The sequence below is a fragment of the Elephas maximus genome, chromosome 10 (genome assembly GCF_024166365.1).
Source record: "Elephas maximus indicus isolate mEleMax1 chromosome 10, mEleMax1 primary haplotype, whole genome shotgun sequence".
NCBI classification, from domain to species: Eukaryota; Metazoa; Chordata; class Mammalia; order Proboscidea; family Elephantidae; genus Elephas; species Elephas maximus.
In genome coordinates, this window is record NC_064828.1 from 28,663,257 (window position 1) to 28,688,183 (window position 24,927).

Here is a 24,927-nt window from a genome sequence, read left to right on the forward strand (position 1 = left end):
AGGCAGTGCTCAGAGATCAATTCATAGCAATAGATGCACACATCAAAAAATAAGAAAGGGACAAAATCAGAACATTAGCTACGCAACTCAAACAAACAGAAACAAAACAGCAAGAGAAGCCCACAACCACCAGGAGAAAGGAAATAATAAAGACCATAGCAGAGATAAATGAAATAGAGACTAGAAAAACAATAGAAAGAAACAACAAAACCAAAAGATGCTTCTTTCAAAGGACCAACAAAATCGACAAACCAGCGGCCAAACTGACAAAAGAAAAACAGAAGAGGTCAGAAATAACCAAATAAGAAATGAAATGGGGGACGTCACAACAGACCCAACTGAAATAAAAAGGATCATTACACAGTACTATGAAAAACTATACTCCAACAAATATGAAAACCTAGAGGAAAGGGGGAAATTTCTAGAAACACACTACCTAACCAAATTAATACACACTGAGGTTGACCATCTGAACAAACCTATAATAAGAGAAGAGACAGAAAAGGTAATAAAAATGAATACAAATTTTAAAAATCCAACCAAAAAAAGCCCTGGCCCAGATGGCTTCACTGGAGAATTCTACAAAACATTCAGACAAAACCTTACACCAATACTACTCAAACTATTTCAGAGCATAGAAAAACAAGGGATGCTTCTGAATTCATTCTATAGAGCCAGCATAATGCAGATATGAAAACCAGGCAAAGACACCACAAAAAAACAAAATTACAGACCAATATCTCTCATGAATATAGATGCAAAAGCTCTCAACAGAACTCTAGCAAATAGAATTCAGCATCATATCATAAAAAGAACACACCGTGACCAAGTAGGATTCATACCAGGTATGCACGGATGGCTCAGCATTAGAAAATCAATCAACATAATCTACCACGTAAGAAAAAGAATCGCAGAATCATCTCAATCAGTGCAGAAAAGGTATCCAACAAAGTTCAACATCTATTCCTGATAAAAACTCTCAATAAAACAGGTATAAAAGAGAAGTTCTTCAACATAATAAAGGGCATCTACACAAAGCCAACAGCCAACATCTCTCCTAATGGGGAGAGGCTGAAAACATTCCCCCTGAGAACAGGAGCAACACAAGGCTGCCGTTTATCACCACTCCTATTCAACATTGTGCTGGTAGGCCTAGCTAGAGCAATAAGACAAGAAAAAGAAAAAAAGGGCATCCAAATTGTAAGGAAGAAGTAAAACTGTTCCTATTTGTGGATGATATGATACTATACATAGAAAACCCAAAAGATTGCACAAGAAAACTACTGGAACTGATAGAAAGATTCAGCAGAATAGCAGGATATAAAATGAACATGCCAAAAGCAGTTGCATTCCTATACTACAAAAAAAAGAACGACAAAAAGGCAATCAGGAAAACAATACTATTTACAATAATAGCCACTAAAAACATAAAATACTTAGGAATAAACCTAACCAGGGATGTAAAAGATCTATACAGGGAACACGGCAAAACACTACTGCAAGAAACCAAAAAAGATTTGCATAAATGGAGTAACATACCATGCTCAAGGATGGGTAGACTCAATATTGTGAAAATGTCAATTCTACCCAAAACAATCTACAAAAGCAATGCAATCCCAGTCCAAAAGCCAACAGCATTCTATAAAGAGGTGGAAAAACTAATCATTAACTTTATATGGAAAGTTCCAGATAAGTAAAGCACTAATAAAGAAGAAAATAGGAGGACTCACACTACATGACCTCAGAACCTACTATACAGCCGCAGTAGTCAAAACAGCCTGGTAGTGGTATGACAGACACATTGACCAATGGTTAGTAGAGCATCTGGGGGTCATAGTTTCGAGGGTTCCTCCAGCCTCTGTCAGACCATTAAGTCTGGTCTTTTAATGGAAATTTGAATTCTGCTCTATCTACCTTTATCTCCTGCTGTGTCTGGAACTCTCTGTTTTGATTCTTTTCAGGGCAGCCTTTGGTGGTAGCTGGGCACCATCTAGCTCTTCTGGTCTCAGGTTGGTGGAGTCTCTGGTTCATGCGGTCCTTTAGTCCTTTGGGCTAGTATTTTCCTGTGGTTTTGGTTTTCTTCATTCTCCTTTGCTCCAGGTGGGATGAAACAGATAGATGTGTCTTAGATGGCTGAAGACAAGATTTTAAGACCCCAGATGCTACTCACCAAAGTGGGATGTAGAACAATTTCTTTCTAAACTATGTTATGCCAGTTGGCCTAGATGACCCCCAAAACTATGATCTCCAGGCCACAGCCCCAGCTACTTGGTCCCTCAAAGTGTTCGCATGCGTCTAGTAAAATTCTGTGCTTTTGCTTTGGTCCAAATATGCTGACTTCCCCTGTATTGTGTGTTGTCCTTCCCTTCACAGAATTTGACACTTGTCTACTATCTAGTTATGTATTTCTTCTCTTCCTCCCTCCCCACCCTCATAACCGTCAAAGAATGCTTTTTTCTGTATGTAAACCTTTCCCTGAGTTGTTATAATACTGGTCTCATACAATATTTGTCCTTTGTGACTGACTTATTTCACTCAGCATAACGCCCTCCAGATTCATCCACGTTGTGAGATGTTTCCAGAACTCATCATTGTTCTTTATCATTGCATAGTATCCCATTGGGTGTATGTATCATAATTTGTTTCTCCTTTCATCCATTGATGGACATTTAGGTTGTTTCCATATTATTTTTAATGCGAATAGTACTGCAATGAACACGGGTGTGCATATGTCTATTTGCGTGATGACTCTTATTTCTCTAGAGTATATTCCTAGGAGTGGGATTGCTGGATCATATGTTATTTCTAATCCTAGCTGTTTAAGGGAGTGACATAACATTTTCCAAAGTGGTCGTACCAATTTACATTCCCATCAGCAGTGTATCAGAGCTCTAACCTCCCAACAACCTTTCCAATGTTTGTTATTTTGTGTTTTTCGGATCAGGGCCAGCATTGTGAGAAACCCTGGTGGCATAGTCGTTAAGTGCTACGGCTGCTAACCAAAAGGTTGGCAGCTTAAATCCACCTGGCACTCCTTGGAAACTCTATGGGCAGTTCTACTCTGTACTATAGGGTCACTAGGAGTAGGAATCGACTCGAAGGCAGCGGGTTTGGTTTTGGTTTTTTGGTGGCCAGCATTGTAAGGATGAGATGGTATTTCAATGAAGTTTTGATTCGTATTTCTATAACAGCTGAGGATCATGAGCATTTCATCATGTGTCTATTAGCTGCCTGAATGCCTTCTTTGGTGAAGTGTCTGTTGATATCTTTTGCCTATTTTTTAATTGGATTGTTTGTCTTTTTATTGTTGAGGTGTTGCAGTATCTTGTAGTCTTCAGAGATTAGAACCTTATCAGATATGTCGTAACCAAAAATTTTTTCCCAGTCTGTGGGTCCTCTTTTTACTCTTTTGGAGAAACCTTGATTAGCAAAAGTGCTTGATTTTTAGGAGCTCCCAGTTTTTTTTTATACTAACTACAGAGAAACTCGTCAGGAAACAGTTGCAATTGTTTAATATTGGTGCCTGAAAATGGCTTAATAATGGTTTGTGTTGCGACTGTACTATATAAAAAAAAAAAATTATACACAGGTAGATATTGTCACTACTGAACTATCAATATAGATATAGATAGGTACATACATACAGATATTCATTGCTTATGGCATTTATCATGCTATATTGCAATAATTAGTTTCCATGTTCCTCTTTCTTCTACCAGACAGAAATCTGGTATTATATGTTGTTCATCTTTGTATCTCCATCCCTAACTGACATATATCAGGTGGTTTTGCATACTGCTTAATGCCTTTAGTTATTGAGATTATCAAACTAAACCCAGCCTTCTGATTATAATGTTTCTACATCACTGTTCCAAGAATGAGAGAAAGAACTAGCCAGAGGCCTTCAGCATAGGATCCCCTTTGGCATTGTTTTCTTATTACAAATAAATAAAAATAAATAATGGGCTATACATTAGTACCCAATGAGTTTGGTTATCAGAAGTTATTCTCTCCAAGAAAGGCTGCTTCTGGACATGCTGAGAAAATTAAGCTTCTAGGCAAGCAAGTAGAGATTGTCTTCTTAGGTTGTAATGAACCAAAAAAGTCCATGTAGAATTTCTAGATAACTGTTCTGTCTTCCAATAGAGTAATGTCAGCTCTAGTTAATTATTAATTAGAAATTTCTCAAGTCTCCTCTTACCTCTTTCTATTCATACTTATTTCAGGATTCACAAAATAAATAAAAGCAATAATAGATATTACTCTGTCTCAATGTTTTTTGTTCGTTTCTCTTTTTTTTGGCTGTGTACTATGTATTTTTTTTTTTTTTTTTACTATGTAATGGGGCAGTTCTATTCTGTCCTATACGATCAGTAAGAGTCAGAATCAAACCGGTGGCAATGGATTTGTTTTATTGAAATCATGAGTTTCATATCATACAAAGTTGATACAATTGTACCATTGTCATGTTGGCCAAAACATTTCTCTAAGGTTAATTTGTCCCAGTGGAATACTAAAAGTATCTTCTCTAGAACCATTCGGTTCTCAGCCATACTCTTGAAAAGTCAACAGATGCACAAAGTTAAAGAAATAAATTCCTGTCCATAAGATATTGGAATAAAAAAAAAAAAATTACACCCTTTGGCATCTAGTCAATTCTGACTCACAGTGACCCTATAGGGCGGAGTAGAACTGCGCCATAGAGTTTCTAAGGAACCGCTGGTGAATTCGAACTGCCAATGTTTTGGTTAGCAACCACTTAGCCACTGTGCCACCAAGACTCCACCATCTATTATTTCAACACCTATTACTGGGTTAAGATGATGCTAATATGATGCAGAAACCACCTCAGGAAAAGCTCCTACTAGTTAAATATATTTTCTAGGGAGGAAGGGTTTTGCATATGCCACATAGAGCTGTGCTTGGAGCTTAGTGTTCATTTTCTGTAAGCTTTCGTTGGAGTACCTTGGAGGAGCTGAACAGTATAGAATCAACAAGCAGTGCATCATTTGTTCAATCATTGCCAGCTGTCAATAAAAGAGTACTATTAAAGGTGGTTCATCCTCTTCCTGGAATGACAGAACCCCGTAAGATGTCTGCTCAGGTGTCCATCTTTTCCAATAGATAGCTCTATCTGCGACTAAAATCTCCAAAGAGCAGATGACACACTGTTCACCATTAATGCAAAATTGTGCTTGAACATGAAAAGGTTGTAAGATTATTTTATTATATGAATTTCTTCTTTGAATGGCAAATAGAGGAATATTTTAATGATATACTGGTGGCGTAGTGGTTAAGCGCTATAGCTGCTAAACAAAGGGTCGGCAGTTCAAATCTGCCAGATGCTCCCTGGAAACTCTATGGGGCAGTTCTACTCTGTCCTCTAGGGTCGCTATGAGTTGGAATCGACTCGATGGCACTGAGTTTTAAGTTTTGGTTTTTTTTTTTAATACAATGACAGAATTCAAATCTTGAATAGCATTATATTTTGTTTAATTGATGCATGCTTTGTGTTTCTTGTACTATGGTGTTTAATGTACAGAGAAGAACATTTTCATACTTTAAAAGTACAGGTCACAGGGATCCAATAGGTTTTGGACGTAGTGGTGTACAGTGGTTAAGAGCAGGATGCTGGTGCACAGACTACTTGGACTCCTATCCCAGCTTTTCCATTAACCAGCTTGTGTCACTAGGATAGATAGTTAATCTTCCTGTACCTCAGTTACCTCATCTATGAAATGAGAATATTACCTACCTGATTGTTATGAGAATTAAAGTTAATATATGTAAAGAACTTGGATAGTACCTATCAAACCATTATGAATAAATACTCATGGTGGTGCTGGTGGTGGTGGTTGGACAAAAGCACTGAATAGGTTTTTAAAATGCTGTGAGAACACTGATAGATGAGAAACAAGCTATATATAGAAGTTGAAACTGGGCTTATACATGAAAAGGTTAAGAGCAAGCAGAGTGATGATAAATCTGACCTGAATGTGCCAAATTTGATTTGGAATGATTGTGCTTTTAAATTTCCATTTGTCAAAGAGAAAATCAGGAATCCACAGAATGCTTGTAAGGCTATTCAAAGCAGTACTTCCTGGGTTCATCAGGAGAAAGAGAAGAATAAATAAAGCTTACCAATTGGGAAAAGGAACAGTTTGATACATAGGACAATCCTTAGAAAAAGTCTGATTTTGCCAGAAAGAAAATTTTCTCTCTGATTAAGTTAATGTAAAGATAATATAAAATTTTTCTAATAAATATTTACTTTAAAAATTATTAAACAACTTTCAAAAAAGTCAAAATAGGAAGAAAAATTAATATAAAAAGTAAAATAACTTCATAAGTCTGAAATCTGTCCGTAGTTTAAGAAAAAGATTTTATTTCAAAGATCTATCAAAACAATTAATCTACCAGGATATGGTATACATGTGAAAAATTTTAATGACTTTTTAAAATAAATAAGCATTAGTGTAATTTTATAATGTTTTTTAATTAGTTTATCAATAGTTTGTCAATAGCTTAATTTGTTTATAAATCAGAATGATTTTACCTCTGACTTATATTATCTTTGAGTTTCCCAAAGTTTTAAAGTACTCCAGCTCTTCAGTCATGGATACCATAATCCACTAATAGAAGTACATAAAGGGATACAGAAATGTTCATGCTGAAACTCTTGAAGCTTGCTTAAAAAACTGCCTTTATTGGTTATTAATAAAAGTGACGATGAATGCCCTTTACGTTCATTAAAGCAGAAAGCAATAAAAACAGAGGAATATGGTTTAATTATGGATATTGCAGGAAGTGACATCAATAAAAGCCAGGAATGAAAAGTTCAGGGTTTGATGGTATAATCATCTAATATTAAAATAACCAGGACCTGGCTCAAGAAATTTCTCATTGGGCTGAAAATAAAGAAAGAACTTGGGAAGAGCAAATAAGCATAAGAAATTAATACCAACAAAAAGGGCACCTCTCTGGTGTCACTTCTTAGTGGAAACTTCAAGAATCCAAATCAACAAGGGAGCCTAGCAATTTTTTCAAAAATGTATTAACCTAAAAGTGAGGAGACTTGATTCCCATGCTGAGTCTATCGTTTAATATCTCTGTGCCCAAATATTATTATCTAAAAAAATGAATGAATTGGAACAAACTGTCTCCCAAATTCCAATTCTAAAATTTCTTGATTCTATTATATCATCAATTGTTCCCTAGGTAACCCAAGAATGTAGGAAAATAGGAAACAGACACTAAGCTAAGAGAAAAAAAATGAGATATTATGGCAGTTTGGTAAATAGTTTGAGAGAAATCTGATTAATCCATTCAAAGCAAGTGTTAAAGGGCATAATATGCTAACATACAACACTGAGTTGTTGAATACATTCTCTGTTTGGCACCACTTGAGGAATAAGACAATGAGAAGTACTGACTAAGGTGAAAATCAGCTTTGGTTTGAAATTTTACATAATTATTAGGAAAATAAGTACAAAGCATTTCCTAATTTAAGAAAAATATTTATCAAGATAAAAATACTCATAATACAGAGTTCTATTGAATACTAAATAATGTACACAAAACACACAACAAAGTGTCTGAAACATAGAACGTTCCTGTGGTAGCTCCCTCTGTCCTTAATTATTACAGTACTACACAACATGGTGGAAGCCTAAATGTAACCTCACACATGAAATTAATAGGGCTCTAAAATTTTCATGATTTTTTTTATCATCATCAAATACAGTATATACATATATATCTTTAGAGTATATATATATTTTTAGAGTATTTAGGACAATGTCCTGTAATTCACAAACTGATGACAAAGTTTTCTCATTGCTGCCTTCATCTCCTTGTTCCTGAGTGTGTAGATGACTGGATTCAGAAAAGGAGTGAGAACTGCATCAAAGATAGCAAGAAACTTGTCCAAGTGTGATGAGGGGAAGGGACATGTATAAAAGAAAATCAATGGCCCAAAGAATAAAACCACCACAGTGACATGAGCTGACAAAGTGGAGAGGGTCTTGGATAAACCACTTGAAGAGTGTTTCTGAACAGTGACCAAAATAAAGATATAAGAAATGACCAGTATAAAGAACTGTTGGCTGTGACTATGAATTCCAGTCTATTGGTGTCTGTGCAAGCAAGTTTAATGAGCTGAGGCAGGTCACAGTAAAAGCTGTCCAATACATTGGGGCCACAGAAGGGCAAGTCTACAACAAAAGCCAACTGGGCCACTGAGTGGATGAAGCCAAGGATCCAAGAAGTAATCAAAATCAAAATGCACATTCGTGGGCTCATGATGGTCAGGTAGTGGAGAGGCTTACATATAGCAACGTATCTGTCAAAGGCCATGGCTGTGAGCAGCACCATTTCTGTGCCTCCAATGGCATGAATGAAGAAGATTTGGGTTATACAGCCCTCAAAGGAGATCACTTTGGGAGTTCTGAAAAGGTCATAAATCATTCTGGGGGCTGCAACAGAGCAAAGTCCCAGATCAAGAAAGGAAAGATTGGCCAGCAGGAAGTACATGGGGGAGTGCAGGTGTGGGTCATAGGTCACAGAGAACACAATGAGGAGGTTTCCTATCAGGCTTGCAACATAGAACATGGTGGAAAAGAAAATGAGGAGAAGCTGGATCCCCCACGAATTGGTAAGTCCTAGGAACACAAACTCGGGCACCACAGAGTGATTGGACCCATCCATTGCCTCTGACAGCAGAATTGAATTTAAAGTTACCTGAAAAAGAGAGAAAGGAGGAAATCAAACTTTGTGGAGAGTCACTGACAGCTTAAGTTCAGATTTTTAGAAAAAAAATATTACCTTACCACACACAGCCAATACACCTCTATATAACCCCTTAACCTGTAGTAGTAGAAAACAGGCAATAACTCATTGTCACAAAGCACTAATTCTGACTGATTCTCTGCCTCTCTAAAATTCTCCAGGTTTTGATAAGAGAAGATTATGTGAAAATAAATGCCGAATCAGAAAAAGGATTATAGAGGCAGGCTAGGAAAACTCTGGAATAACATGAGAAAAGAAGGAGGAAATAGGAAAGAACTCGTTGATTTCTCCTTCACAACTTGTTACTCCTGCCCATGGAGTTCCCCAAACCTCAGGCAATTTCTGGTGACTTTCTATTTTCCTTACTAGTTTATTGCCTCCTAAGTGCAACGCTATCAATTTCATTAACTCTCATGTTTAGCCTCATGCTGGTGCAGTTTTATCAAATTATAGTCATCTTTACCTCAAAAAAGAAGAAGACAGTGCAGAACCTCTAAATATATCCAGCTTTTGCAGCTCAGCCCAGGGGATAGAAGCAATGACAAAACTGGATAGGATTATGGTAGAATAAGGACAAGACCAGAAAAGAGATATAGGCTGCAGACTCTAAACACGGATAGAGCTAATGTAATATAGCAAACAAAATTCTATTTTGTTGGTATTGGTAGATCATTGGCCATGCCATGTTAACTTTTCAGGGTTCATGGAGTGGTGGAAAGAAAACTGCACTTCGAATCAGAAGAGTTGTGATCAAGTCCTAGCCCTAAGCCAGTGCAAACTTAATTCCTTTCTCCCATTTCCCTCCAAACACCACTCACTACTTGAACTCAGTTTCATCATTTGTAAATAAACAGGCTAAGGTAAGTGACAGTAAGTAATCCCTCCAAGTCTAACATTTCTGTGACTTTTTAACACAGTGATAGCCCAGTACGTAAGGCAGCTCACCATAATGACGGTATTCTCTACATTGGGTTCCTATCACATTCACCTTCTTTTCCCTAATCTGTCATTGGTTATAAATTCCGTATTCCTATGAAAGCCCTCCTTTACATTAATCTCTCTCTTCACTAATTCCTTTTGTACTACTTAAATCATTCAATTGGCGTATAAATGTAAATTCGTTGTTTCATTTCTTTTGCCCTTTGCCATAACCATCTTTAATCAATCAACAAACATTTATTGAGTGCTTACCATGCACAATGCATTGTTTCAGGACTTGCTGAAGTATCAACTAGGATCATAGGACTTGTTGAAATATTATACTATTTACTACCATTACGTCTCTTACATTTTAATATGAAAAAAGCTAAATAATTAAAAAGGTACTATATAAAGAATGTCAAATAAGTGTAGGATTTTTGAAGCAGGAAAGATACTCATGAGCCAGGGAGATCTGGGTTGTCTTCAGAAAAAAAGCAGGACCTTTGATATAATTTAAAAGATGGATATAATTTATTTGAACAGACAGCTTCATGTCTCAGCTCAAAGAACTACTGAGACAAAATCAGTCTGCAGTAGTGGTCAGTGAGCTATGTCTAGAAATATTGATAATACCAAAGATAAAGCAAAAAATGTAGCTACCACGTGCAGTATAGCATGATAGCTCCTTTATCTGTACCATCTTGTTTGATATTTATAAATACACTGAGAAGTTGGTTTTACTACCTTCTTTTTATGGTTGGCTAAATTGAGACTGAGAGAGGAAGTAAATTACTCAAGGTCACAAGCTAGACTAGTAAGTAGTAGAGCTATCGCTACTCAGGTCTACCTCTTAATGTAGGGAAGATTGCTTTTTTCTCATGACTTTCTGACTGCATGATACACACAAACTTAGCTCTTTTATGGATTCCCATGTTCTACTGTCATCACCATAGACAGATCTAGTAAGAGAGAAGGCAGCTTTGTCCTCAAATGTTCACAGGCATCTGGGTTTCTTAAGCTGCAGCAGATGCATCCATAATTCATCTTGGATGTTTAAACAACCAAGGTAGAAGGAAAATTCATATAATACCTGCAGTGACCATCCTGATTGAGTTCCCAGGCTGCCATTGTCTTGATCACCTGAAATCCTTTAGCTTCGAGTAGAAGAGACTCAGCTCTTACTATTCTCTAACGGAGAAACCAAGGTGCTCTGTCTTCTGGTAAAAAAAATGAAATAAACTCTACAACTAAACCAACTCAGATGTTATCCCCACTTATAACTCTGCCTCTTAACCATTCTAATTCCTTATCTTGGATACAACCTTGGATAGCAATGGTTTAAGAAAAAGGGGGGCAAATTCAGTTTCTGACTGCAGGCCCTTCTTCTCATTTGTATTCTTGCACATTAAATTCAGCTGACATTGCCTCTACCGTAGAGAGCAACATTTAATTGATTTCTACACAGAACTATCCTGCCACCAGAAGCGTCTATTCAATACTGGACCCTAAGGAAAAAAAAAAAAACAAACCCATTGCCGTCCAGTCCATTCCGACTCATAGCGATACCCGACCTTAGGGATCTCAATATTGTATATCAATAAACCAAAACAAGTTAAGAGCTATGGCTGTTAACCAAAAGTAGGCAGTTTTAATCTATCAGGTGCTCCTTGGAAACTCTATGGGGCAATTCAGCTCTCTCCTATAGGGTCACTATAAGTAGGAATTAACTTGACGCAGCAGAGTTTTGGTTTATTCCTATATTTACCACCTACTCGCTTATTTAAAGATCTACAGTGTGACTGTTTCCAAAGAGTTAATCACATTCGACCTTCCTTTGGTTAGAACTATCACTACCTCATGCACAGCTGTAAAAATACTAAAGTTGTAGGAGATATGGTTATAGAATTATATAGGTTATAATTAGCACACAGGAGAGTACTGACCAAATGATACTGCAGAGATTTGGGGTCACCAATGTGAGTTAATTTATCCAAGGGAATTGTAACCTGGAATCTGGCAAACCAACAAAGGAAGCTCATAATGAATCACGAAAAGAGAAAAAAGAGATGAAAATTTTTCCTAAGGAAGCACTATTTTCTTCACTAAAATGAAATATTTATTTATGAATTAGATTAAAAAGGGATCTCGAAAGAACGTATAAACTTTCTTATATTTATATAAAAATCAACTCTCAAAGGTCCTTGGGAGGTAAAACAAAATTACATAGAAATCCTCAGGATTTGTGTGGGTAGTTGTATGTTTGTTTTAATTTTTATAAAGCTATTTTTCTGCTCTGTAATCAAAACTAGTATATTCATGATCCTTATGAAATTATTCAGCTATAGCTTCTATAACATGATCCACAATTTACCTACTCAGAAACAGGGGTAGTGTGCTGGAATTGGTAACAAATTAGGATTCAGAAGACAAATTCTACTCCAGGTCAGTCAGTAACTTACTCTATAGCTTTGAGTAACTCACTTTATAGACCTATGGTCTTATTTCTCCATCTGTAAAATGAGTAGGCCATTGAAATGATTCTCATAGTGCCTTCCAGTTCCAAAACTTTTAGGTTATATTTAGCTGTAATACTCTCATTGATTTAGGACAGACAGAGAATACCAAAAGAAGAGCAAATAAGCATTTAGAAATAGCATTAGATATAGGACTCATTTTTGCATACATGGCTTAGTAAAAAGAAAAAGACAATTTAGAAAAGTAAATATAATTCAATCATATTATTTTTTACTATTTATTATAGAGATTTTTTTATTATAGAGGTGGTAATAATAATTAGATAACCAAATAATCCAAATGGGAATAAATAAGGTTTTGCATCAGAACTTCACAGTCAGAAATAAGCAGCTTTGGAGATATTGGAGAAAGAAATCTCAGGTGATAGCTTAGAAATTCTACTCTACTGCCTGAAATCCCTCACTGGAAAGGTAAAGTTCAACTTACCATGACCAGCATGACACACACACACACAGGGACACACACACACAAAAAATGTGTCTTGACTCCTGGTATGAACACTTGCTGTTCCTTCCTCCGGGAATGTTCTCCATAATCCATGTGTTCGTAGTGAAACCTAAACAGATAGTTTTTGAAACACATAAAAAAAAAAAAAATTTTTTTTTAAACAGATAGTTTTTGAAACACATAGAAGGTGATTATTAAAAATCAGATTGCTCTATGACTTAATTACCTGAATAAAATCATTCGATGCAACAAAGTTGTAGAGAAAACATTTCTTTCAATTCTCCACTATATACATGGTTTTTAGCTCAATAAAAATGTATTGAAATTCTCCTGTGTGCTGGCCCTTGCTAGATTCTAGGATGCACAAAAACCAATAAACAGTAGAAATAAAAAGAAATAGTAGAAAAAATACTCATCACAGATATTAAGTTAAAAACACTGCAACCAAAAAAGGGTAGGAGTGGCAATACTAATCTCAGATAAAATAGACTTTAGGCAAAATCAACCACAAAAGACTAGGAAAGACATTATTTAATGATTAAATGCACAATTCACCAAGAAGACATGACCTTAATAAATATCTATGCACTCAACAACAGGGCTTCAAAATACCTAAACAAAATCTAACAGCACTGAAGATAGAAATAGCTCCACAATGATAGTAAGAGACTTTAACACACCACTCTCTGTAAAGGACAGAACATCAAGAAACACAACAAAGGTACAGAAGATCTAAAGGCCACAATCAATCAACTTGACCTCGTGGATATATATAGAACACTCCACCCAACAGCAGCAAAGTATACATTCTTTTCCAAGGCACATGGAACATTCTCCAGGATAGACCACATTTTAGGCCACAAAGAAACCCGCAATAAAATCCAAAATATCAAAATAATACAAAGAATTTTCTCTGACCACAACACCATAAAAGTAGAAATCAATAACAGGAAGATTATGGGAAAAAAAATCAAATACATGGAAACTGAATAACATCTTGCTTAAAAACAACTGGCTAATAGAAGAAATCAAAGAGGGAATCAAAAAATTCCTAGAATCAAATGAGAATGAAAACACGTAACACCAAAACTTCTGGGACATAGAGAATGTAGTGCTCAGAGGCAAATTTATACCAATGAAAACACACATTAAAGAAAAAGAACAAGCCAAAATTCAAAACATTAGCCCTACAATTTGAACATGAAAACAGAAAATGGTACAACCACTATAGAAAACAATATGGTGCCTCCTTAAAAAGCTAGAAATAGAAATACCATAGGACCCAGCAGCAACCCCACTCCTAGGAAAAATCCTAAAAAAATAAGAGCTGTCACACAAATAGACATATGCACACCCATGTTCATTGCAGCATTATTCACAATAGCAAAAAGATGAAACAACCTAAGTGCCCATCAACAAACTATTAGATCAATTACAGTACATACACACGATGGAATACTATGCAAAAATAAAGAACAATGATGAATCTTTGAAACATCTCACAACATGGATGAATTTGGGGGACATTATGCTAAGTAAAATAAGTCAATCCTAAAAAGACAAATATTGTATGAGACACTATTATAAAAACCCAAGAAAAGTTTTACATGCAGAAAAGAAACAATCTTTGATTTTTATGATGGAAGGGAGGGATGCAAAGGGGAAATCCCTAACTAGATAGTAAACAATTGTTGATTTTGGTGAGCGGAAAGACAACACACAATATAGGGGAAGTCGTACAACATGACCAAGACAAAATCATAAAAGCTTCCTAGACATATCCAAACACCTTGAGGGACCTAGTCACTGGGGCTGAGGGCTAGGAACCATGGTCTCAGGGAACATCTAGGTCAATTGGCACAAACTACTTCAAAAAGAAAGTATTCTCCATCCTACTTTGATGAGTAGCATCTGGGGCCTTAAAAGCTTTTGAGCAGCCATCTAAGATACATCTACTGGTCCCATTCAGTAAGGAGCAAAGGACAATGAAGAAAACCAAAGACACAGAAAAATATTAGCCTGAAGGACTAATGGACCACATGAACCATAGCCTCTACCAGCCTGATCCCAGAAGAACTAGAGTGTGCCCAGCGACTATCACCAACCACTCTAACAGGGATCACAGAAAAGAGTTCCAGACAGAGCAGGAGAAAAATGCAGAACAAAATTCAAATTCACAAAAGAAGACCAGATTACCAGTCTAACAGAGATTGGAGGAACCCCTGAGACTATGGCTCCTGTACACCCTGTTAATTTAGAACTGAAACCAATCCCAAAGTCCACCTTTCAGCCAAAGATTATACAGGCCTAAAAAACAAACTTTAACACACGTGAGAAACATGCTTTTAGCTCCATCAAGTATACGAGACCAATCAAAAACAAAGATGAAAAGGCAGGAAGGGACATACACACAATGGAAAACTGAACGAATGGACACAGAAAACCTGGGGTGAAAAGGGGAAGGGGGAGGGTGCTAACACAGTGTTACAAAACAATCTGTGTATAAATTTTTGAATGAGAAATTAATTTGCGCTGTGAACTTTCACCTAAAACACAATAATTATAAAAAGTAAAAAGAAAGGAAGACAAAATCCCAGAGACTGCCTCGTTTAACATGCTCAGTGCTACAAAGCACAAGATCTGGCTTTTGTTTTTGTTGTTGTTACGTGCTCTCGAGTCAGTTTGGACTCATAGCGACCCTATGCACAACGGAACGAAACACTGCCTGTTCCTGCGCCATCCTTACAATTGTTGTTATGCTTGAGCTCATTGTTGCAGTCACTGTGTCAACCCACCTTGTTGAGGGCCTTCCTGTATTCCGCTGACCCTGTACTCTGCCAAGCATGATGTCCTTCTCCAGGGACTCATCCCTCCTGACAACATGTCCAAAGCATGTAAGACGCAGTCTCACCATCCCTGCCTCTAAGCAGCATTCTGGCCGCACTTCTTCCAAGACAGATTTGTTCGTTCTTTTGACAGTCCATGGTATATTCAATATTCATCACCAACACCACAATTTAAAGGCGTCAACTCTTCTTCGGTCTTCCTTATTCATTATCCAGCTCTCTCATGCATATGATGGGATTGAAAATACCGTGGCTTGGGTCAGGCACACCTTAGTCTTCAGGGTGACATCTTTGCTCTTCAACACTTTGAAGAGGTCCTTTGCAGCAGATTTGCCCTATGCACTGTGTCTTTTGATTTCTTGACTGCTGCTTCCATGGCTGTTGATTGTGGATCCAAGTAAAATGAAATCCTTGACAACTTCAATCTTTTCTCCATTTATCATGATGTTGCTCATTGGCCCAGTTTTGAGGATTTTTGTTTTCTTTTTGTCGAGGTGTAATCCATAATGAAGGCTGTGGTCTTTGATCTTCATTAGTAAGTGCTTCAAGTCCTCTTCACTTTCAGCAAGCAAGGTTGTGTCAACTGCATAATGCAGGTTGTTAATAAGTCTTCCGGCAATCCTGATGCCCCATTCTTCTTCATATAGTCCAGCTTCTCATACTATTTGTTCAGCATACAGATTAAATAGGTATGGTGAAAGAATACAATCCGGACGCACACCTTTCCTGACTTTAAACCAATCAGTATCCTCTTGTTCTGTCTGAACAACTGCCTCTTGATCCATGTAAAGGTTCCTCATGGGCACAATTAAGTGTTCTGGAATTCCCATTCTTCGCAGTGTTATGCATAGTTTGTTATGATCCACACAGTCGAATGTCTTTGTATAGTCAATAAAACACAGGTAAACATCCTTCTGATATTCTCTGCTTTCAGCCAGGATCCATCTGACATCAGCAATGATATCCCTGGTTCCACATCCTCTTCTGAATCCAGCCTGAATTTCTGGCAGTTCCCTGTTAATATACTGCTGCAGCCATTTTTGAATGATCTTCAGCAAAATTTTGCTTGCCTGTGATATTAACGATATTGTTCTATAATTTCCACATTGTTTGGATCGCCTTTCTTGGGAATAGGCATAAATAAGGATCTCTCCCAGTCAGTTGGCCAGGAAGCTGTCTTCCATATTTCTTGGCATAGACGAGTGAGCGCCTCCAGCGCTGCATCTGTTTATTGAAACATCTCAACTGATATTCCGTCAGTTCCTGGAGCCTGGTTTTCCGCCAAAGCCTTCAGATAAGCTTGGACTTCTTCCTTCAGTACCATCGGTTCCTGATCAAATGCCACCTCTTGAAATGATCAAATATCAACTAATCCTTTTTGGTATAATGACTCTGTGTATTCCTTCCATCTTCTTTTGATGCTTCTTGCGTCATTTAATATTTTCCCCATGGAATTCTTCACTATTGCAACTCGTGGCTTGAATTTTTTCCTTCAGTTCTTTCAGCTTGAGAAACACTGAGCATGTTCTTGCCTTTTGGTTTTCCATCTCCAGGTCTTTGCACATGTCATCATAATACTTTACTTCATCTTCTCCAGAGGCCCTTTGAAATCTCCTGTTCAGTTCTTTTACTTCATCAATTCTTCCTTTTGCTTTAGCTGCTCGACGCTCAAGAGCAAGTTTCAGAGTCTTCTCTGACATACACCTTGGTCTTTTCTTTCTTTCCTCTCTTTTCAGTGACCTCTTCCTTTCTTCATAGATGATGTCCTTGATGTCATTCCACAACTCATCTGGTCTGCGGTCACTAGTGTTCAATGCATCAAATCTATTCTTGAGATGGTCTCTAAATTCAGGTGGGATATACTCAAGGTCATATTTTGGCTCTCATGGACTTGCTCTGATTTTCTTCAGTTTCAGCTTGAACTTGCATATGAGCAATTGATGGTCTCTTCCACAGTCAGCCCCTGGCCTTGTTCTAATTGATGCTATTGAGCTTTTCCATCATCTCTTTCCACAGATGTAGTCAATTTGATTTCTGCGTGTTCCATCTGGCCAGGTCCATGTGTATAGTCACCATTTATGCTGGTGAAAGAAGGTATTTGCAATGAAGAAGTCGTTTGTCTTGTAAAATTCTATCATTCGGTCCCTGGCATTGTTTCTATCACCAAGGCCATATTTTCCAAATACTGTTCCTTCTTTGTTTCTATCTTTCACATTCCAATCACTAGTAATTATCAATACATCTTGATTGCATGTTCAATCAATTTCAGACTGTAGCAGCTGATAAAAATCTTCTATTTCTTCTTCTTTGGCCCTAGTGGTTGGTGTGTAAATTTGAACAATAGTCGTATTAACTGGTCTTCCTTGTAGGTGTATGGATATTATCCTATCACTGACAGCGTTGTACTTTAGGATAGATTTTGAAATGTTCTTTTTGACGATGAATGCAACACCATTCCTCTTCAAGTTGTCACTCCCAGCATAGTAAACTATATGATTGTCAGATTCAAAATGGCCAATACCAGTCCATTTCAGCTCACTGATGCCTAGGGTATTGATGTTTATTCATTCCATTCCATTTTTGACCATTTCCAATTTTCCTAGATTCATAGTTTGTACATTCCAGGTTCCGATTATTAATGGACGCTTGCAGCTGTTTGTTCTCATTTTGAGTCACGCCACATCAGCAAATGAAGGTCCCGGAAGCTTTACTCCATCCACATCATTAAGGTCAGCTCTACTTTGAGGAGGCAGCTCCTCCGCAGTCATCTTTTGAGTGCCTTCCAACCTGGGGGGCTTATGTTCCAGCACTATATCAGACAATGTTCCACTGCTATTCATAAGGTTTTCACTGGCTAATGCTTTTCAGAAGTAGACTGCTGGGTCCTTCTTCCTAGTCTGTCTTAGTCTGGAAGCTCAGCTGAAACCTGTCCTCCATGGGTGACCCTGCTGGTGTCTGAATACTGGTGGCATAGCTTCCAGCATCACAGCAACACACAAACTCCCACAGTACGACAAACTGAGAGACACATGGGGGAGATCTGGCTGAATATGAGCTATATAATGATCGCCCTGACAGTGGCAAGATGGATCTTTATGGTTATTGAAAGTAAGAAGGCAGTCAAAAAAAAAAAAATTTAACAAGACTGAACTTAGAAAAGAAAGTTCATCTGAGAAAGGAGGCAGCTATGAAGGCCAAAACAATATAGCAGCAGTATCCATGCTGGCTGGATTTTGAAAATCCAGGAGTGATATGGTAGCAACAAACTTGTATTGAAAAGAATGTGGTATGAGGATTCTTTTCATAAAAGTATGGTTTGCACAAATGTACCCCATTTACCTATTTCTGCTCCAGAGTGCAAATAAATTTTCTTAAAGAATGATTTGTCTATGTTCATCTTTGACATGATGTTGTACGTGTAGTCTGGCCAGCTCTCAGTATAATGGGGTTCTAGCTGCCTTGATCTAGCTACCTTGTTCTGTTTACAAAGATAATAGCTAAGATGCTCTTAATTTCTCAAGCTGCTATATGGTTTGGATTACAATGTAATTTTAATAAAAATCAATTTCAGTTTTAAAACAATATAAATATTTACACTAACCATTATTTTATGATTTATATAATAATCTGAGCAATTTTTTAAATCGTTAAAAATAACTAGTATTTAATGTTCATCCAGAATCAATTTGAGGGCACTGGGTGGGTAATATAAAAGTAAAATGCTAAGTCTAATAAAGCCAGCAGTATTTTCATCTTCCAAAAAAAAACTATTTTAGCTGTTAATAACAGTGTCCACTACATCACAAAGTGGATGAAATATATTTGCTCTAAAACTTTTCTTTAGCTTTTGGTCTTGCTAGAGCTGTTAACCATCTTTAAAGAGGAAATGTGTATTTCTGATTTTATTCTTCCTCAAGTTGAGAGCTTTGCACATTCCTTTTTGCCGCTGGTCCTTGATAAAAATATTGCTCAGATATACCCCAATTTTTCTGTATATTTTTCTAATTTTTGTCAATATATTTGTCTTGTTTCATAGTCAGAAAAAAATGCCACAAAAAAATAAAAATCCTCCAAAAAAAAAGCAAAATCCCTCTGAGATACACCAGTGGGACTCTACTGAATTTTATTATCCAATTTGCAGTTTACAGCCTTGTCTATAAAAATATCTTGAGAAATTTTGTCATAAAACCATAAACTCAGGCTCTTAGGATTGAAAAATGTTAGCAATCTTGAAATTCCTTTTCCTCCAAGAATCATGATGTTCCTCAAGTCACAGAGCAAAGTAGCAAAAACAGAATTTTACAGATTCTCAGATGACATAATTGACCTCATGATGTCTGCCAGTGGCATCAATGTGGATGTTAGCTCAAGCTCAGCCCAAAGTAACAGGTTTACCCAAACCCTTCTCCGCTAAGAAGCATACCAAACACCCTCCTAGATTAGCAGCCCACTCACCCAACATCCACGGTGTTGCAATATTGCACAGTAAGCAGTAAAGCTAGTTTTCTTTGTTAGTCTTCCAGAGTCAGTGGTAGTGTAAATATTTATGATGTTTTAAAAATGATCCCTGCTTTGCTATAACATGTACCGGAAGCCTATAAGATTCACATTTGTGCCAGAGATATCAGTTTACATGTTTCACCAAAATACAATACCAAGTTATGACAAACACCAAGATTTTATCAACCCTACAAAAGAAATGTGAGAATTCCAACTCTATATGGTAGATACTCTTATTATATTCACTTTACAGATGTGTACAGTAAGACAAAGAAAGTTTAAACATTTTTCCCAAAACCTCACAGCTAAGTTCTAAACTCAGGCAGACTAATTCCAGAGAGTGCACGCTCTTCACCCACAAAAGGAAGACACCAACAGTCACAGAAATAGTTTTTGGCAAAGCAAGGGTAAAATCTAGGTTCCTTGCCGATATATCTGCTATCATGTCACCAAGTGTATAATAACCAAATGAGGCACCCTAGAGAAGCAGAATTTTCATAGGAATGCAAATCTGGTGGCCACCTGAGGAATTCTAAAACCCCTAAAATGGCTGTCGAGGACAGACGACATTGACATCATGCAGGAATTTCAGTCATTTTCTCAAAGGATAGCCAAAAATAGAGAAAATGAACATAGAGATCATAGTATTAGTTAGCATTTATTAAGCACTTAGTAGGAGTCTCTGTAATCATATTTAAATTTTTTCAGCAAAAATTTACTTGTGTGTGATTCTAATGATATTGTTTGATAATTTCCACATTCCATTTGATTACTTTTCTTTGGAATGGACACATATATGGATATCTTCCAGTCAGTTGGTCAGGTAGGTTTTTTCCAAATTTCTTGGCATAGACAAGTGAGCACTTCTGACGTTGCATCCATCTGTTGAAACATCTCAACTGGTATTCTGTCAATTTCTGGAGACTTGTTTTTCACCAATGCCTTCAGTGTAGCTTGGACTTCTTCCTTCCGCACCATGGGGTCTTGATCATATGCTGCCTCATGAAATGGTTGAACACCCACCAATTCTTTTTGGTACACTGACCTGTATTCATTCTATCTTCTTTTGATGCTTTGTGTGTTATTCAATACTTTGCCCAAGGAATCTTTCAGTACTGGAAGCTGAGGCTTCAATTTTGTCTTCAGTTCTTTCTGCTTGAGAAATACAAAGTATTTCTTCCCTTTTGGATCTCTAATTCCAAGTGTTTCCATATTTCATTATAACACTTTACTTTGTTTTCTAGAGCAGCCCTTTGATATTTTCTGCTCAGTTCATTTACTTCATCATTTCTTCCACTCTCTTTAGCTATTCTACAGTTAAGATGAAGGACATCTCATTTGGTATACTAGAGGGTCAGTGAAAAAGAGGAAGGCCCTCAACAAGATGGATTGACACAGTTGCTGCAATAATGGGCTTAAGCATAGCAATAATTGCGAAAACAGCATAGGATCAGGCAGCATTTACTTCTGTTGTACACAGGATCACTATGAGTCAGGACTGACTAGATGACACCTAACAACAACAACAAAGGAGTCTCTGGGAGCACAAATGGTTAAGTGTTCAACTACCAGCTGGTTCAAACCCACCCAGAAGCACCTCAGAAGACTGGCATGGCAACCTACTTCTGAAAGGTCACAGCCTTGAGAACCCTGTGGAGCTGGTCTACTCTGCACATGTGGGGTCGTCATGAGTTGGAATCAGCCCCACCACAACTAACACAATAAAAATTTCAGAAAATGTACTTGGCATTGATGGCAAAGATGAAAGATATGGTCATTACCCTCAGAGATAGGAAGGAAGTTGTTGTTGTTAGGTGCCATTGAGTTCATTCTGAGTCACAATGACACTATGTACAACAGAATGAAACACTGCCAGATTCTAGACCATTCTTACAATACTTGCTATGTCTGAGCCCATCGTTGCAGCCACTGTGTCAATCCATCTCATTGAGGGTCTTCCTCCTTCGCTTATCCTCTACTTTAACAAGCACGATGTCCTTCTCCAGGGACGTCTACTACAGGGAATGGTCTTTCCTGGCAACATGTCCAAAGTACATGAAATGAAGCCTCACCATGGTTGCTTCTTAGGAACATTCTAATTGTACTTCTTCCAAGACAGATTTGTTCATTCTTTTGGCAGTCCGTGGTATATTCAATATTGCTTGCCAACACCACAATTCAAAGGCGTCAATTCTTCTTCGGTCTTCTTTATTCATTGTCCAGCTTTTGTGTGCATATGATGTAATTGGAAATACCATGGCTTGGGTCAGACGCACCTTAGTCTTCAAGGTGACATCGTTGCTTTTCAATACTTTAAAGAGGTCCTTTGCAGCAGATTTGCCCAATGCAATACATCTTTTGATTTCTTGACTGCAGCTTCCATGGGTGTTGATTATAGATCTAAGTAAAATAAGATCCTTGACAACTTCAATCTTTTCTCCATTTATCATGATGTTGCTTATGGGTTCAGGTGTGAGGATTTTTGTTTTCTTCATGTATAGGTGTAATCCATATTGAAGGGTGTAGTCTTTGATCTTCATCAGTAAGTGCCTCAAGTCCTCATCACTTTCTGAAAACAAGGTTGTATCATCTGCATATCACAGGTTTTAATGTGTCTTCCTCCAATCCTGATGCCCTGTTCTTCATATAGTCCAGCTTCTCGAATTATTTGCTCAGCATACAAATTGAATAAGTATGGTGAAAGGATACAACCCTGACACAAATCTTTCCTGATTTTAAACCATGAAGTATCCTCTTGTTCTGTCGGAATGACTGTCTCTTGGTCTATGTACAGGTTCCTCATGATCACAATTAAGTGTTCTGGAATTCCCATTCTTCACAATGTTATCCATAATCCATTATGATCTACATAGTTGAATGCCTTTGCATAGTCAATAAAACACAGGTAAACATCTTTCTGCTATTATTTGCTTTCAGCCAAGATCCATTTGATGTCCACAATTACATCGTTCATTCCACGTTCTCTTCTGAATCTGGTTTGAATTTCTGGCAGATCCCTGTCAATGTACTGCTGCAACCGCTTGTGAATGATCTCCATTAAATTTTACTTGTGTGTGATGTTAACGATATAGTTTGATAACTTCTGCATTTTGTTGGATCACCTTTCTTTAGAATGGGCAAATATATGGATCTCTTCCAGTACTTTGGCCAGGTAGCTGTCTTCCAAATTTTTTGGAATAGATGAGTGAGTGCTTCCAGTGCTGCATTCATTGGTTGAAACATCTCAATTGGTATTCCATCAGTTCCTGGAGCCTTTTCTTTTGCCAGTACCCTCAGTGAAGCTTGGATTTCTTCCTTCAATACCATCAGTTCTTGACCATATGCTACCTCCTGAAATGGTTGAAAGTTGACAAATTCTTTTTGGTATGGTGACTATGTATTCTTTCCATCTTCTTTTGTTGCTTTCTGCAGCATGTAAATAGTGACAATTCAGGACAAAACATGCAATAATACAGGTAAGAGAATATTACAGCAGGGTGACACCAAGCAAGGGCTTGGGAGTCAATTGAGCCCAGTTTGAATTCCAGCTCCACCCTTATTAGCTGTGTGGTCTTGGAAAATTTACTCAACCTCCCTGAGCCTGTTTTTCTCATCTGTAATGTCAAAATGATAATACCTATTTGACAAGATTTTTCTGAGGATAATCCAAAACATAAGTATTTAATACAGTGCCAACCCATAGCAAGTTCTCAGTAAATTTTAGCATTATAATAATAAAATATTTTGACTATTTGTTAGGTTTAACTAAGCAAAGATGAAGACTCTGTCTTCAGGAAGGAAAAGGCAATCACACCTAACAGTGTTGAGATTAATGTCCTTAAAAATTCTTTGTCAGCCAAGTAAAGCTCATCTGCAGACTGGTATCAGCCTACAAGAATGCCAGTTCATGGCCACTGACCAAGAGATAAATTAGGTTAAATTGGAACATGGAGCATGAAGTTCAAAGGAGTAGAGGTAGAAGAGACAAGCAAGTGCCAGATCACAGACACAGATGCAAATTAGTTCAGACTTGATGCTTTCCAGGCACCTAGGACCCAGTCAAGGGATTTACTAAGGGCAGCCACATTATCAGACTCACATTATATGAAATATCTTTGGTGACTCCATGCGGGAAGCACTGGAGTGGGAGGAAGGCTCAATGCCAAGAAATCAGTTAGGAGGTGAGGAATGAAAGCGTGGAATAAAGAAATGATACTGAAAGGGAAAAAAAAAGAAAGGGAAAGCGGGGGACAAATATATATAATATTAAAACATAAAATAGACAAGATTCTACTGGATGACAAAAGAATCTAAACATCTCCCAGGAGTCTAGCTTAAATGACAATGGGATTGCCAATTCAGGAAGAAATACAGCAGAGCCAGATTTCTAGAGGAAGTAGACAAGTCTAATAAAAGGTACCCACGGAATTTTTCTTTCAAGTGTTGTTGTTTAGAACTCAAGAAATAAGTCAGGAGTGGGGAAAGGTAGAGCAAGATGGCAAAGTGACTGGACACCTTCATGTACTCCCCCAGCAACCAACTCACTAAACAACGGAAAAAAAAAAAAAAAAGCATATACAGAGATTGGAACTCCAGACTGCAGCTGAGGAAGTGGAGAATTGGGGTGAGACCAGGGCAAAGGAGAGGAGGGATGGGGTCAGAGCAGAAACTAAGAGATCCTACTAGCTAACATAGGTACCACTTGCCCAGAGCAGACGTTATGGACTGGGTAACACCCCAAACAGGGAACACAGAATCCTTGATTTTTTTTTTCCTGTGTGTAAACATTTTCTTCAGTTTTTATACAAGTGGTTTCATACAATATTTGTCCTTTTGTGCTAGATTTACTTCACTCACCATAATGCCTTGCAGATTTATCCATGACATGAGG

At 37.5% G+C, this 24,927-nt stretch overlaps 1 pseudogene; it reads right to left on the reverse strand.

Moving 5' to 3' along the window:
* Positions 1–7,789: 7,789 nt before the first annotated feature.
* Positions 7,790–8,706, reverse strand: LOC126084544 (olfactory receptor 4F3/4F16/4F29-like; annotated as a pseudogene).
* Positions 8,707–24,927: the final 16,221 nt, after the last annotated feature.